The 15430-nt window shown below is 43.8% G+C and overlaps 1 pseudogene; it reads left to right on the top strand.

Moving 5' to 3' along the window:
- The first annotated feature begins 8148 nt into the window (after nucleotides 1-8148).
- On the top strand, nucleotides 8149-12178 carry LOC132885589 (uncharacterized protein K02A2.6-like; annotated as a pseudogene).
- The last annotated feature ends 3252 nt before the right edge of the window (nucleotides 12179-15430 follow it).

Below are 15430 nucleotides of genomic sequence, written 5' to 3' on the forward strand. Positions count from 1 at the left end.
TGATAAGAAGTTTATTATACGGCTTTTTGATTTCTAAAATTAAAGCTAGACGGCCTTTCGATTTCGTAAAATCGGTGAAATTTAGTTCCGTCTGAAATTTGGTCATTGTGAAATATATACTATTTACCAGCTGGGAGGTCCGTATCATGAAATACCGTGACCGAGGTCAGTATTTAAGGCCGAGGTCACGGTACTGCACCATACAGCCCGACCTTAAGCTGGTAAATAATATTTTTTTTTTCTTTACCAAATTCTAACAGAAAACGAGAGCGCCCGAAAGGGAAAACCGAGCTGAGCCGCCATTTTGAATCCTCAGTCACGGCTGTAATGCAAATTGCTTCCTTCTCGGTATACAAGTGCACTTCCATACAGCAGCGCGGGAAAACATTGTTGGCAGGGGGTGCTGTGACGTGACCTGGGACATTTTTTTGAAGGGGGGTCTGGGGGTCCTCCCCCAGAAAATTTTGTATTTCTTAGATGCAATTTCCTGCATTTTAACCAATCAGGCGTCCGAAATCCTTTTAAGCTTGCAATTGCAATATTTCGTTAAACTGCCTACTACTTATAGGCCTAATCCGTAAAAACGACGTTTTTTTTTTTTTTTGAGTGATGACGGAAGAATCTGAAGCCTGTCTGTCAATGACAATTCTCAGTTAACACAATTACGAAGGACAGGTTATTTTAGAAGCAGAAGCACACAGCTGTGGTTTAACAGTCGCAGGTTTTACATCTGCTCTAGATAAACTGAAGGAGACGCGGATTCCACCCGATTACAGCCTTACATACCCAGATCCAGTCAAGCGAGTGTGCATTTCAAATACAGTAGTTAGTCGCACGCACGCGCGCGCACACACACACACACACATGAAACAGAACAACACTCTCGCTGGAACAACACAAACACCATGGTTCTCTCAATCAACAGACCGAAATCCATGAACCCACTCATCCTACTACTATGGGTTAGTGACACTAACTTAGTGTTCTATTGCAAAAATCACTCATAAAAGTGATGCAGCGGTATTTCACACTCTCCATTAAGAAAAGTAAAAGTAAAACATGATGAGCATGGACACACCGTTTTAAACGAACATTTTTTAAGACTGTAGTTACATCTGAGTCAACTTCAAAGCACGATGCTAGCAACACCTGCACTTGTTCAAGGCATACCAAATAGGCTCAAGTGAACACGACACAGCGGGCAAAATTAATAACCAAATGGCCTTACCTTAAAACGCTGTCTTGATCATATGACTTCTCGCAATTATTCCACTTAAATCCACACGGTTTAACACACCCAACGCAGATAACAAACTGGAAATGTGCTAACATTGTATTTCTCTACAGACGGTCAACTCGTACTCGCTTCCTGTTGTAATTTCGCGCGCTGAAAATCTGAACGTCAACGTCACGACAAAAAAAATTCTGATGGTCCACTAGGCTACATATTAAGTTATAAGTTTTAATTAAATCCTTTTTTAAATAACTAAAATGTAGCCCTCATCATCCTACATCTAAAACATTACATATAAAATCAGCAGAGCCAAATGAAAACAAATAAATAAACAAATATATTTTCACATAAGTTTTGTTTTATGTTCATGTCAGTTTTGAGGGTCCACCACCAGGGAGTGCTGCCGCACCCCCCGCACCCCCGGTTCCCGCGCCGGTGCTTCCATAGCAGGAAAAAAACTACATTTTGCCGCCTATGTAGTCCCCTATTTATACAAAACTCAGTCATTCAGGATTCAGCCATGTTTTTGCTCGGCGTTAGCAACAGTTAGAGGTTTTTAGCTTTCTCCTGAAATGTTTTCTTTTATCTCTTCTTCCTCAGGGTAGTAAAACTTGCTTTCGCTGTGAACACTGTCGTTATCGCTATCCATGCTGTAAAATTAATGCTATTCTCCTGAGAAATGCGAAATTAAATGTTGACAAAAATTGCTACGATGTTTGTTGTTGTTGTGAACGAGCAAGTCGCCAGAGGTCCGTATCGTAGGATACGGACCCGCTCGCCAGCCAATCAGAGCGCAGGATTTGATGGAAACCAGACCTCGAAAAAAAAAATGCTTATTTCTGTAATATCTAACAAAATATCAGGCCATTCTGTGGCTGGGAAGTTATTTAATTTAAGGAAATAATGTGCATGAAATCGCTCGCTTCACGCAGTCAAGCAGACAGAGGAAGTCCGTGTGTGTGTGTGCGCGCGCACGCATGTGCAGGTTTACCTTTGAGTATGCACTGACAGTTTCATCATTCTGTCGCTAAACGAACAGCTGATCACACCGAGGTGCTCGCTGACCGCCAATATTTATTAGTTTGGTCCTGTGTTTCCTTTCCTTCGTATATAACATAAAATTGTTTTCTTCTCACTTTGTTACTGTAGTCCATCTTTCACGCTTCATTCACACACGTCCTCCATTTTTCTCTCCTGTTTCAAATTTGTATCCCACAATGCCTTGTGCGAATGGGGAAAGCCCACCACGCATGACACACATGACGTAGTATCTTGAATTGGGTCATGGTGAAGCAGGAAAAAATAGCGGAGAATTTAGGGCCATGTGGCCTTAAATTCATTAATTGTTCTGTTTAAAAATAAATAAACTAGACTGCATTTCCGCAGAGAAAATGCAAAGTGTGTTTGCTGAGCTGTAGCAGAACAGCTATCATGCTAGCATGCTAAAAGCTAGCATGCCAACATGCTAATGCCAACATGCTAGCAACTAGCATGCTAACAGAGCATACTAACATGTTAACAGTTAGCATACTAACATGCTAACAGCATACTAACATGCTAAAAGCTAGCATGTTAACATGTTAATGCTAACATGCTAATAGATAACATGCTAACAGCTAGCATTCTAACATGCTAATGATTAACATGCTATTTGTTAAAATTCTAACACTTTAAGGCTAATATGCTGACAGCTATCATGCTAACAGCTAACAGGCTAACATGCTAATGGCTAGTATGTTAACTTATAGCATGCTAACATACTGAGGGTGACATGCTAACAGCTAACATGCTAACAGTTAGCATACTAACATGCTCAGGCAAACTCACTAACAGCAAACATGCAAACTCTGCATGCTACCATGCTAATCCTAACATGTTAACAGCTCTCATGATAACATGCTAATGGTGAACATGCTAACAACTCGTGAACTAACAGCAGGCATGATATCATAATGGGTAACATGCTAACAGCTAACACGGTAACACGTGAATGCTTATGTGCTAATTGCTATCGTGTGTGCGTGTAAGTATTCCTAATAAAGTGGCCATTGAGTTGAAGTTGATTTGCTGTCAAAGTCTCAAATGAGCAGATCCTTGTCAAATGCATCATCACCTATGGGGGAAGGGAGGAATGATTCAGTCAAGCTTCCATTGATTAGCGGCAAAATGGAGAAAAAATGAACGGATGAAAGGCAAGACAAAGACGAGTGCGGGTCAGAACCGATATCATGTGTGTGATGGGTGATTTGGCCTGAGGTGCCGTATGAAGTTTGGTGGATGTGTGGTGAAGTGTTACTGAGCAAAACTCCATTCATTTGAATGGGGCCAAAAATCAATGAAAGCCTATGGAGGTAAAAAGAGATGCATGAAAACCAAGGAAAAGATGAGTGCAGGTCTCAGATGAGGGGATGGATCTGTGCGGGGACTTGGCCTGAGGCATCAAGTGAAGTTCCTTGAAGTTTGGTAACTTGGTTAAAAAAAATTGATGGAGAGTGAAAGTTTTTCTCCTGAAACACCATTAATTTTCAATGGGGCCAAAAATCAATGCAAGCCTATGGAGGAAAAAGGGATGAGCAAAAAGAAAGGAAAAATATGAGTGCAGGTCAGAACCGATTGCATGTATGTGTCGGGGGAGTTGGCCTGAAGTATCACATGAGGTTTGGTGCATCTGCGATGGAACGTGTCCGAGTAGGATGATTCAATTCATGAGCCCTATTCATTCTCTATGGGAAAAAAAAAAAGAAAAACGACAAGAACAAGAGAACGGGCACGTTGATCCAAAAGCTGTATACAAGCACACTACACCACTTCGGGCCAGACATTTCAGAGTTGGAACGGTGTCTCTATCTCGAACGCCCTAGGAGGAGTAGTGGATCCAAAAAACATGTCGGAATAAGGCAGAATAAGTAAACTTAAGAAGAACAATAGTGTGCTTGCCTTTTGCAAGCACACTAATAAAATTGGAAGCCTGTGATTCAAATTCAGTAGCTTTTGGTCCACTAAACAAAAATAATTGGGAAAATTCTTTTTATGACCTACACTTGAAAAATCCCTCCCTAAGTGTTGCACCTGGAAGCTATATCAGCGGGGACCTCGGTCCCTGGCAGGTTCAACCTTGCTGGGAAGGTTCCAGGTGAAAGGCCAGATGAATTGCAACACCTGGTCCTCCAGGTTGGGGGTTGGGCGAAGGGCTAATATCCCTTCCCTGTAAAACAACATTATTACAGAAACCTGAAATACTTTTCAAGGATTATATGAGCATGAAGATGGGACTGGCCAGGTACCCCAAGACGACGATTTGATGTTCACAGACTACCAGCGCCGGATGACATCGGAGGGTGAAAGCTCTTTTGAAACCCCCCGACCGACAGAGTCACTTCTGAAGCCCAAAAGTTTTGTTAGTATTGGTAACTGGAACGTACGTACAATGTATACTTTAGGGAAGTCCGCACAGATTGCACACGTGATGAGAGAGTACAACTTAGACATTCTAGGAATCAGCGAATGTAGATGGACAGACTCGGGTAACGTGAAGCTGGCAACAGGTGAGAATTATCTTTTCTGGAAGAGAAGATGGTATACACAGAAGCGGCGTGGCAATTATGTCTAGACGTGCTGAATCAGCACTGTTAGAATGGAAACTTATCAACGAACATATAATCATGGCACGATTCTATTCAAAATTCATCAAACTCACCATCATCCATGTGTACGCGCCTACAATGGACGCAGAAGACGAAGACAAAGATGTATTTTACGAACAACTACAAAGTGTCTTCAAAAAGGTAGCCAAACACGATCTTTTGCTGATAACAGGAGACATGAATGCAAAGGTGGGGTCATCAAATAGGAACAGAGAAGGAGCAATGGGAAAAGAAGGGACAGGAATCATGAACAGCAACGGTGAAAGACTTGTCAACTTCTGTGAGATGAACAACCTTATTGTCACAGGAACTCTATTTCCTCACAAAGAAATCCATAAGAACACCTGGACATCCCCTGATGGGAAAACACACAACCAGATAGACCATGTGCTAGTCAATCAATAATTTAGAAGATCGGTTCAAGATACAAGAGTCATGAGAGGTGCAGACGTTGGATCGGACCACCAGCTCGTCAGAACTAAGGTAAAACTTAAGCTCAAGAAAACCATTAAACCAATCAACACGCGAATAAAATACGACACCAACAAATTACAGAATGAATCAATTAGGAAGGCATTTTTGTTAGAGCTCCACAACCAGTTTTCAGTCCTCAAGGATGTAGAAGCAGATGAAGAACGTGATATTAATAACAAGTGGATCTGCTTCAGCAAAGCTTACAATAACACAGCAGATAAAGTACTGGGTAAGAAAAAGAAAAACAGTAAACCATGGATCAGTCAAGATTTTTGGTCCATTATCGAAGAAAGAAAGCACCTAAAAGTCCAAGCAGAAAACGCAAAGTCAGAAAGAATCTAGAACCAACTTCGGATGAAATATAGGGAGAAAGATAAAGAAGTTAAGAAAAATCTCAGAGCTGATAAATGAAGATGGCTTGAAGAGAAGATGGATGATGCTCAAAAAGCAGCAGATATGGGAAATATGAAGACCTTGTATGAAATAACCAAAACCATCTGTAACAATAAATCCTGCAACTCCACTGCCATCAACGACAGAGAGGGAAATACCATCACTGAAGATTCAGCCAGATTAGCTTGATGGAAAGAACACTTCGAAGAGATTCTCAACCGTGCAACACCAACAGATCCAATATCAATTGAGACAGATGAAATCCCAGAAATAGATGAAGTCAGTATAGAACCAATCAGTAAAGATGAAGTTAGGCAGGGTATCAGATCTCTAAGGAATGGAAAAGCAGGTGGCTTTGACAACATTGTAGCAGAGCTTCTTAAAGCAGACCTTGAAATATCCACCCAAAAGCTTCATGAAATAATCCAACAGATTTGGGAAGAAGAACAAGTTTCCTTGGAATGGTTAAAAGGGTTAATTGTCAAGCTACCCAAGAAAGAAAACCTAAGAAACTGTACGAACTGGAGAGGCATTACACTTATCATCATCGCAAGTAAAGTCCTTGGTAAGATTCTTATGGAACGTATGAAAAAGGGAGCAGATGCAAAGCTACGACAAGAACAAGCAGGATTCCGTCAAGGAAGAAGTACCATCAAACAGATTTTCATACTACGTAACATCATCGAACAAACACATGAATGGCAATCCTCCCTGATATTAAACTTCATAGATTTTGAAAAAGCAGTCTATTTGCTACAGAGAAACAGCCTCTGGGACATAATGAAGCTATATGGCATACCAGCAAAGATCATCAGGATAGTCCAACTTCTATACCAAAACTCTGAATGTGCAGTTCTTGATGGAGGCCAAATATCTGAGTGGTTCCAAGTGAAAACTGGCATCAAGCAAGGTTGTGTAATGTCAGGCTTTCTATTCCTACTCACCATCGATTGGGCAATGCGCGAAACAACTAGTCAAGCCAACACAGGGATTAGATGGACACTCACCAGTCAACTAGAGGACCTAGATTTTGCGGATGACATTGCACTTATTTCAACCAACCAAAGTCAGATGCAAAGGAAGATGAAAAAGTTATCGGAGGCAGCACAGAGAATAGGACTTAATATCAGCCAATCAAAGACCCAAGTTATGAAAGTCAATTGCAAGAACCCTGAGCCAATCAAATTCCTAAATGGTCAAAACATCCAAGAAACCAATGACTTTACCTACCTTGGAGCCTGTGTAAGTACCAACAGAGGCGCTGATAAAGAGATGGACAGCAGACTTAGCAAGGCCAAGGTAGCTTTCAGGAAATTGAAGAAGATATGGGGCTCTAAACAATACAGCAAGAAGACAAAGATAAAACTATTCAACACCTTGGTTAAACCAGTCCTATTGTATGGAAGTGAAACCTGGAAGACTAATGCAAAAGACTACGAGAAGCTTGACTCCTTTCAATACCAGTGCCTCAAGAGAATCATGGGCATCTACTGGCCATACATAGTTTCAATGGATGAGCTAAACGACAAGACAGGGTCCGTACGTATGAGTGTAGAGGTAAGAAGAAGAAGATGGAGATTTCTCGGGCATGTCCTCAGAATGCCACGGCAGCACCATTGCCAAATAGCATTAACGTGGAAACCCGACGGGAGGAGAAAGGTGGGCAGGCCGAAAACAACCTGGAGGTCCTCAATCGAGAAGGAGAGAGGAGAAGCTGGGTGGAAAACCTGGGAAGAAGCATGTGGTATCCTGACTGAAATGTATTACATGCACTACCACCCCACACCACCAGGTGTTGTGGTGGATCCTTTAGAACTAATGAGATATTCAATAAGGGCGGCACGGTGGTGTAGTGGTTAGCGCTGTCGCCTCACAGCAAGAAGGTCCGGGTTCGAGCCCCGTGGCCGGCGAGGGCCTTTCTGTGCGGAGTTTGCATGTTCTCCCCGTGTCCGCGTGGGTTTCCTCCGGGTGCTCCGGTTTCCCCCACAGTCCAAAGACATGCAGGTTAGGTTAACTGGTGACTCTAAATTGACCGTAGGTGTGAATGTGAGTGTGAATGGTTGTCTGTGTCTATGTGTCAGCCTTGTGATGACCTGGCGACTTGTCCAGGGTGTACCCCGCCTTTCGCCCATAGTCAGCTGGGATAGGCTCCAGCTTGTCTGCGACCCTGTAGAACAGGATAAAGCAGCTAGAGATAATGAGATGAGATGAGATACTCAATAGAGAAGTAGTGAGAGAATAACCAGTGACTTGTAAATTGAGTTTGTGTGTAATAAAAAGCTAGGAATGGGATGCCTGTGAGTGACGTCGTCCTTTGTGATTAAGTTATCACATATTGGCGACAAGGCTGTTAGCAAAAAGGGCGAATACAGGACCGGGAAGTTAACGAGCACAAACAACAACATGAACGTGACGATAGGTACCCTGTCGGCATTTGATTCAAAAGAGCAGACTTGGGAAGAGTACTGCGAGATTCTTGAGCAGTTTTTTGAAGCTAATGGAATTGATGACGGAGATAAGCAGAGAGCTATCCTCATCAGCGTGGTTGGTCCAGCCACATACAAGCTCATAAGGAACCTGGTGAGTCCAGCTAAGCCCAGTTCGAAAACTTATGATCAATTAACAACTTTAATGAAAAACCACTTCAATCCTAAACCAAGCGAGATTGTGCAGAGATATAAATTCGACTCGCGTTCCCGTCAGCCTGGTGAGACCGTCAGTGCATTTGTAGCCAAGCTGAGAAGATTAGCTCAGGATTGTAACTTTGGCACTACACTGGAGCAAATGTTAAGAGATCGTCTGGTATGCGGTATCAACGATGACAGGATTCAAAGACATTTGCTGTCTGAATCAGATTTGACATTTGAGAAGGCATTTAAGATTGCCGTAGCTGCTGAAGCTGCTAGTAAAAAGGCACAAGACCTGCAAGCCAAAGCACCGTTAACATGCAACAGCGTGAAAACAGAGGGAAAAGAGAGAAAGGGAGGAGATTGGAAAATGAAGGAGTGCTACCGATGTCACGGAAAACAACAGAGCATTCAAGTGTAAGTTTAAAGAAGGAAAATGTCACTGTTGTGGGAAAGTAGGGCATATTGCCGAGGCTTGCCGAAATAAAAGTAAAGGAAGCACGCAACCCAGTAAAAGAATCCACACAAAGAGCGGTGTGCGCGTCCACAAAGAGCACACAACGTAAGCGAAAGGCAGGATGGTGATAGTTCTTCGGAGCAAGAGGAAGAAGCATTTACACTAGCCTGCGTGGAAGCAGAAACCTCAATAAAGATAATTAAGCCATTTGAAGTAAAGGTGGAAGTGAATAGGAAGAAAGTAAACTTTGAAATTGACACAGGATGTAGTGTGAGTGTTATGAATGAGACAAAGTTTCAGGAGATATGGAACGAAAAAAAGCGTCCACAGCTAAAAGAAACCAAACTCTCACTGAGGTCATACACAGGAGAGAAAATCAAAGTAGTAGGAGTAGCAGATGTGGAAGTGACCTATGCACAGCAAGTGAAGACACTGCCCCTAGTGGTAGTAAAGGGTACTGGACCTAGCTTGTTAGGAAGAGGATGGTTAAAGGCTCTCAAGTTCAAGTGGGATGAAATAAAACGTGAGAACAGAGGCACAGGCGCTACAACAAGTACTTTCAAAGCACGAGGATGTTTTTAAAGAAGAGCTAGGCATGTTAAAAGGCATGAAAGCAACAATTTGAGTGTCTGCTGAGGCCCATCCTAAGTTCTGTCGGCCCCGCTCAGTTCCGTATGCCATGAAGGCGAAAGGAGAAGAGGAGTTAGAGAGACTACTGAAAGGGGGCATTACAGCACCTGTTAAGTATGCTGAGTGGGCAGCACCCATCGTACCTGTCCTGAAGCCAGATGGTTCTGTCAGGATATGTGGCGACTACAAACTAACAGTAAACAGCGCCTTCTCACTAGAGCAATACCCTATTCCCCGCGTGGAAGACTTGTTTAACACACTGGCAGGAGGGAAACAGTTCTCCAAGCTTGATTTAAGTCATGCCTATCAACAGATTGTGATGGATGATGAGTCTAAAAAATATCTAACAGTAAACACACACCTTGGCCTGTTCACCTACAATAGGCTCGCCTTTGGGGTATCATCCGCTCCGGAAATTTTCCAGAGAACAATGGAAAGCTTGTTACAAGGCCTGCCCAGGGTGGCTGTGTATTTAGATGACATTCTGCTGACTGGGAGAGATGAAGCCGAGCACCTGAGCACGCTGGACGAAGTACTCAGGAGACTAAAAGAAGCTGGCCTGCAACTTCACAGACGCAAGTGTGCGTTCTTACAAAATGAAGTGGAGTACTTAGGTCACAAGATCAATGCAGAAGGCCTGCACCCAGTGCAAACCAAGGTGAGAGCCATTGAAGAGGCCCCACAGCCAACCACAGTGACCGAATTAAAAGCCTACCTTGGTCTGCTGAATTACTATAACAAGTTTCTCCCTAATCTGGCCACACGCTTAGCACCACTCCATCAGTTGCTGAGAAAAGATGCTCAGTGGACTTGGAACAAAGAGCAGGAAGATGCTTTTAGAATTTCCAAACAGATGCTGAAATCAGCCAAAGTCTATACAGACTTTGTCACTATACAGTGGACAAAGACTTGGTACTGGCATGTGACGCCTCACCATACGGAGTGGGCGCCATGTTGTCTCATGTCATGGAAGATGGCAGCAAAAAGCCATTAGGCTTCATGTCACGCACGCTAACACCAACCGAGAAGCACTATTCGCAACTCGACGAGGAGGGGTTGGCCATCATGTTTGGGATAAAGCGGTTCTATAAGTATATTTGGACGAACGTTTACAATTAGCACTGACCACAAACCGCTAATATCACTTTTCCATGAAAAGAAGCCTGTTCCACAGATGGGGTCACCGAGAGTGCAAAGGTGGGCAATATTGCTCAGAGCATATGAGTACAAAATCATATACAAACCAGGCAAGGAACACGCAAACGCTGACACGCTGAGCAGGTTGCCTCTGCCACAAACGGATGAAGAGGATGACACAGATCAAGTCCTCATGCTTGACGTAATGGAAGACCCACCAATCACAACAGCTCAAGTGAAGCAGTGGACAACCACAGATGGGACATTCTCGCAGGTGCTATATTGGTGTCTGAAAGGATGGCCAAAGGAGGTAGATACAGCATTCAAACCCTACAGCCAGAGAAAGCTGGAGCTTAGTGTGAAAGATGGATGTGTCCTCTGGGAGGCGAGGGTGGTTGTTCCAAAGAAGGGAAGGAATGTCATTTTGAAACAACTGCACCACACGCACCCAGGGATATCCAGAATGAAGGGCCTAGCACGCTCTTATGTGTGGTGGCCAGGGATGGACTCCGAGATCGAAAGGGAAGTTCAGTCCTGCCACACTTGTCAAGAAAACAGGAAGTGTCCAGCCGGGGCACCACTTCATCCATGGGAGTGGCCTGAGACACCCTGGAGCAGACTGCATATTAATTATGCAGGTCCTTTCTTAGGCAAGATGTTTCTCATCATTGTAGATGCACACTCCAAATGGATTGACACGTATCCAACAAACAGTGCAACTAGTCAAGTTACTATTGAAAAGCTCAGACAGTGTTTTAGCACACACGGCCTGCCCCAGACAATAGTATCTGACAATGGAACTTGTTTTACAAGTCAAGAATTTGAGACATTCCTGAAACAAAATGGCATACAGCACATGACATCTGCGCCTTTCCACCCGGCATCCAATGGCCTGGCAGAAAGAGCCGTTCAGACATTCAAACAGGGAATAAAGAAAATAAAAGGAGACACTTTGGAAACAAAAATAGCAAGATTTCTGTTCAACTACAGAATCACACCACAGACTACTACTGGCTTGTCACCAGCAGAAATGCTTATGTCTAGAAGATTGCGTTCAACATTGGATCTTCTACTGCCTGATGTGAAGCCAAAGATTCGCAAGAAACAACTCAAACAAAAAGAACAACATGACACACACAGTAAGTGGAGGAGTTTTACTTCTGGTGATGACGTGTACATTCGCAATTACAGCCATAGACCCAAATGGATACCAGCGGTCATAGATGAGAACACAGGACCTGTATCCTATACAGTACAGACAGGAGACGGACACGTGATGAAACGTCATGTCGAACAAATCCAAAAGCGCCATGCAACGTTGAACGACATGTCCAGACCAGAGGTGATGGTGGAGCCTAACAGTCTTCAGTTTCCAGAGCAAGCAGTGGAGGTCTTGCCTACAGACTCTGCTGTCCCGACTTCAGTGGAAGGGGAAGCGACTGAGCCTGCTGTGACAGCCCAGGTTCACCCTCCAGCTGACGATCCGTCAGATGCAAGAGCGGAATCATCACTGGTACTGCGTCGCTCTGAGTGCACAAGACAGACTCCTGCTTACCTAAAAGACTTTGTAAGACAGTATTGAGTTCCCTCAAGTAAGAGCAAGAATGCGCTCTGGGATTCACTGGAAGGATGGTAGTCCACCCACCTTCCTAGATAGTTCTTTTTTTCAATGTTAAAAAAGTGATGTTGACATTTAATACCTGACAGATAGTATAACAGTGTTGAATTCTGTTAGATAGTCTAGGTGATTGTTACAAGATGGCGTATTTGCAATTCACTGTTACAGTGCAAAATGAAGGTTGATGTTGAAGGTGATAGTGATGTTTAAGCTCACCTGGATAGTTTACTCTTAAGGGGGGAGGGATGTGGTATCCTGACTGAAATGTATTACATGCACTACCACCCCACACCACCAGGTGTTATGGTGGATTCTCATCTCATCCCATTATCTCTAGCCGCTTTATCCTTCTACAGGGTCGCAGGCAAGCTGGAGCCTATCCCAGCTGATTACGGGCGAAAGGCGGGGTACACCCTGGACAAGTCGCCAGGTCATCACAGGGCTGACACATAGACACAGACAACCATTCACACTCACATTCACACCTACGCTCAATTTAGAGTCACCAGTTAACCTAACCTGCATGTCTTTGGACTGTGGGGGAAACCGGAGCACCCGGAGGAAACCCACGCGGACACGGGGAGAACATGCAAACTCCACACAGAAAGGCCCTCGCCGGCCCTGGGGCTCGAACCCAGGACCTTCTTGCTGTGAGGCGACAGTGCTAACCACTACACCACCGTGCCGCCGTTATGGTGGATTCTTTAGAACTAATGAGATTCTCAATAGAGAAATAGTGAGAGAATAACCAGTGACTTGTAAGTTGAGTTTGTGTGTGTAGCGGTGCCCTGCACTTTAAGCTGACGTCACCAGAGTGCGCAGTTACATTGACGTCATTATGTGATTTAATTCTAGCTCTTTAAAAGTGCGACACTATGGCAGCCAAGCAAGCGAGTTGTCTGCTTCATTGGCTGTTGTCTGTGGTTTGAGCTGCTTGTCTTTTGGCCGCGTTTGATGTGGCTACATCTACAGCACAGATGCAAAACATTGCAGGCTCTGTTGTCCGCAGTCATCCGTTGTCTGCTTAAGATCTCTGCCCGTGTCTTCCGTTGCCTGCTTAGACCTCTACCTGTGGCGCTCCGGTATGTGGCTACTCTTGTGCGTTTGTGGCTAACATAATTGCTCAGCTTGGTTTTGGTGTTCGGCTGGCTAATGTTTTCCTACTTGTAGTGTAACGCATTTCGAGCCATCTGCGTCGTGTCCGTGGTGACAGGTTATTGGTAAGTAATTCTCTTCCCCTAGAGTCACTGTTGTATTGATACTTAGCTAGTCAGTAATGCTTACTATCGTTGCTCTTAGGCTTCCGTGCGCCCGGTCGGAAGGTGCAGCTAACCTCCCTCCATCATTACCTGGACCTGGCTGTGCGAGTTGCTTCACCAGCTGTTGCTTTGTCGCTATTCATTCTTTGTTTATTATGGCATTTTAATAATTTGAGTCTATTGAAGACCCTGCTAATTGTGCGCCTTGGTGGTCCTAACTGAAAGGGGCTGCGCACAACGGCAGTGTGCAAGTGTACGTTGTTGGTTTGGTTTTTATTGTGTATTTTTTATTTCCTTTCTCCTTTTGGCAGGATCAGGGACGGCCAGTAGGGGGCCCCGAGCATCTGGTGGTGGGTATTTTGTGTCCTTCACTTTTTATTTACAGTGTAGTGTCACTTGGGTGGTCAGTGTAGCATTCGTGTGTGTGTGGTCCTTCCGACCCACTTCCTTGCTGGAGTCTCCCTCTGGTAAGCCCTTCCTGCTAGTTTGGTTTTTTACATTTATTTGGTTTATTGTGTTTTTGTATGATTTAGGTTGGCCGGTACAACCTGCTATCCATCCCACAACTGGTGTGTGTCTGTGACTGCGTGCATGTGTGTGACTGCGTGCATGTGTGCGAATGTGTAATTGCTGGCATGTGTGTGAATGTGCGACTGCTTGCAGGTGTGTGAATGTGGGAATGTGTGCATGGGTGTGAATGCGTATGCCAATTTTTAAATTCCACTTTCTGAACATTGTTACTAAATTTACATTGTTAATAAATAAACATTTGTATGATTGGAAATAGAACTCCTTGTCTCTGATTCATCTTTGCACGAACCTGGTTGCCTTTTGTTGATGTGAAAAGACATGGTGACTGATAACTTGGTGTCTGAGCACCAGTAACTTCTCAGGTGGAGATTAGACCTCCCGTGGGTGGCGTAGTCGACATAAACTAAACTCTCCTTACTGCCTCTTACTACATGTGCAATAAAAAGCTAGGAACGGGATGCCTGTGAGTGACATCGTCCTTTGTGATTAAGTTATCACAAAGCAAGAATTGTGGCTAAAGATAGGAAACAATGGAAGGAAAGTACTACGGCCTTATGCGCAACTGAGCGCGAAGAGGATAGGTGAGGTGACACTTGAAAAATCTGAAAGGCGGTCTAGCTTTAAAATAGACGGCCATTATATTGAGACGTGATGCTCCTTTCAGTCACATCTACATTTGTAACGTAGTTGAGTTACGCATGCAGAATAAACAGTTAGCAGTTTCAGAACTGAATTTCTGTTAGCGGTTAGCGGATTCTGAATGCTCTTCGTTGCTCATTTCTTGAACAACTCGGTGACTCGTTTGTCTTTTGGCCGTTTTTGGATTTCCAATTAATCTTTTTTTTTTTTTTGGTCATTTTGTTTTTTTTACAACATTGAAAGCCGGCACCTTGGAAAGAAAGTCCGTAATCGACCACGGACATGACTGCAAAATACTGCCCACCAAGGAACCAATCAGAGCGCATGATGTTACCAGAAGTAGCTCGTGCCATATAATAAAATAATTTAATGTACTAAGGACTTACCCATGCCATCAACGTCATAAATATCTGACCTGAACCATCCTTGCCGTTATACTATTGTAGTAGTACTAGTAGTGGCTAATATTGTATATGATCGTCGTGCGTGTTCTGGCTGCCGCTTCTCACCAGAGCTTTTTTTTATTTTATCTCATCTCATCTTATTTCTTTTTCTATTTTTATTTATTTTTTTCTGTGTGTTCGTGTAGTTTGATGTTTGAGTGTTTTTGTCCACCGGTTGTGGTGTAGCTCCAGACCCAGTTTTGGGTGTCGGTTCCCTCCAGGCCTTGGTTCGCCATGGGTGATGCCTGTGCTCTCAGCTGTGGACTGCAGTGAGCCTGTTGCTCATTTTACATCGTGGTTGTCCAGCGCTCTGTGCTTTAGTGCTTGGCGTGATGTTCCGAGCG

The sequence above is a fragment of the Neoarius graeffei genome, chromosome 1 (assembly GCF_027579695.1).
Source record: "Neoarius graeffei isolate fNeoGra1 chromosome 1, fNeoGra1.pri, whole genome shotgun sequence".
Taxonomy (NCBI): Eukaryota; Metazoa; Chordata; class Actinopteri; order Siluriformes; family Ariidae; genus Neoarius; species Neoarius graeffei.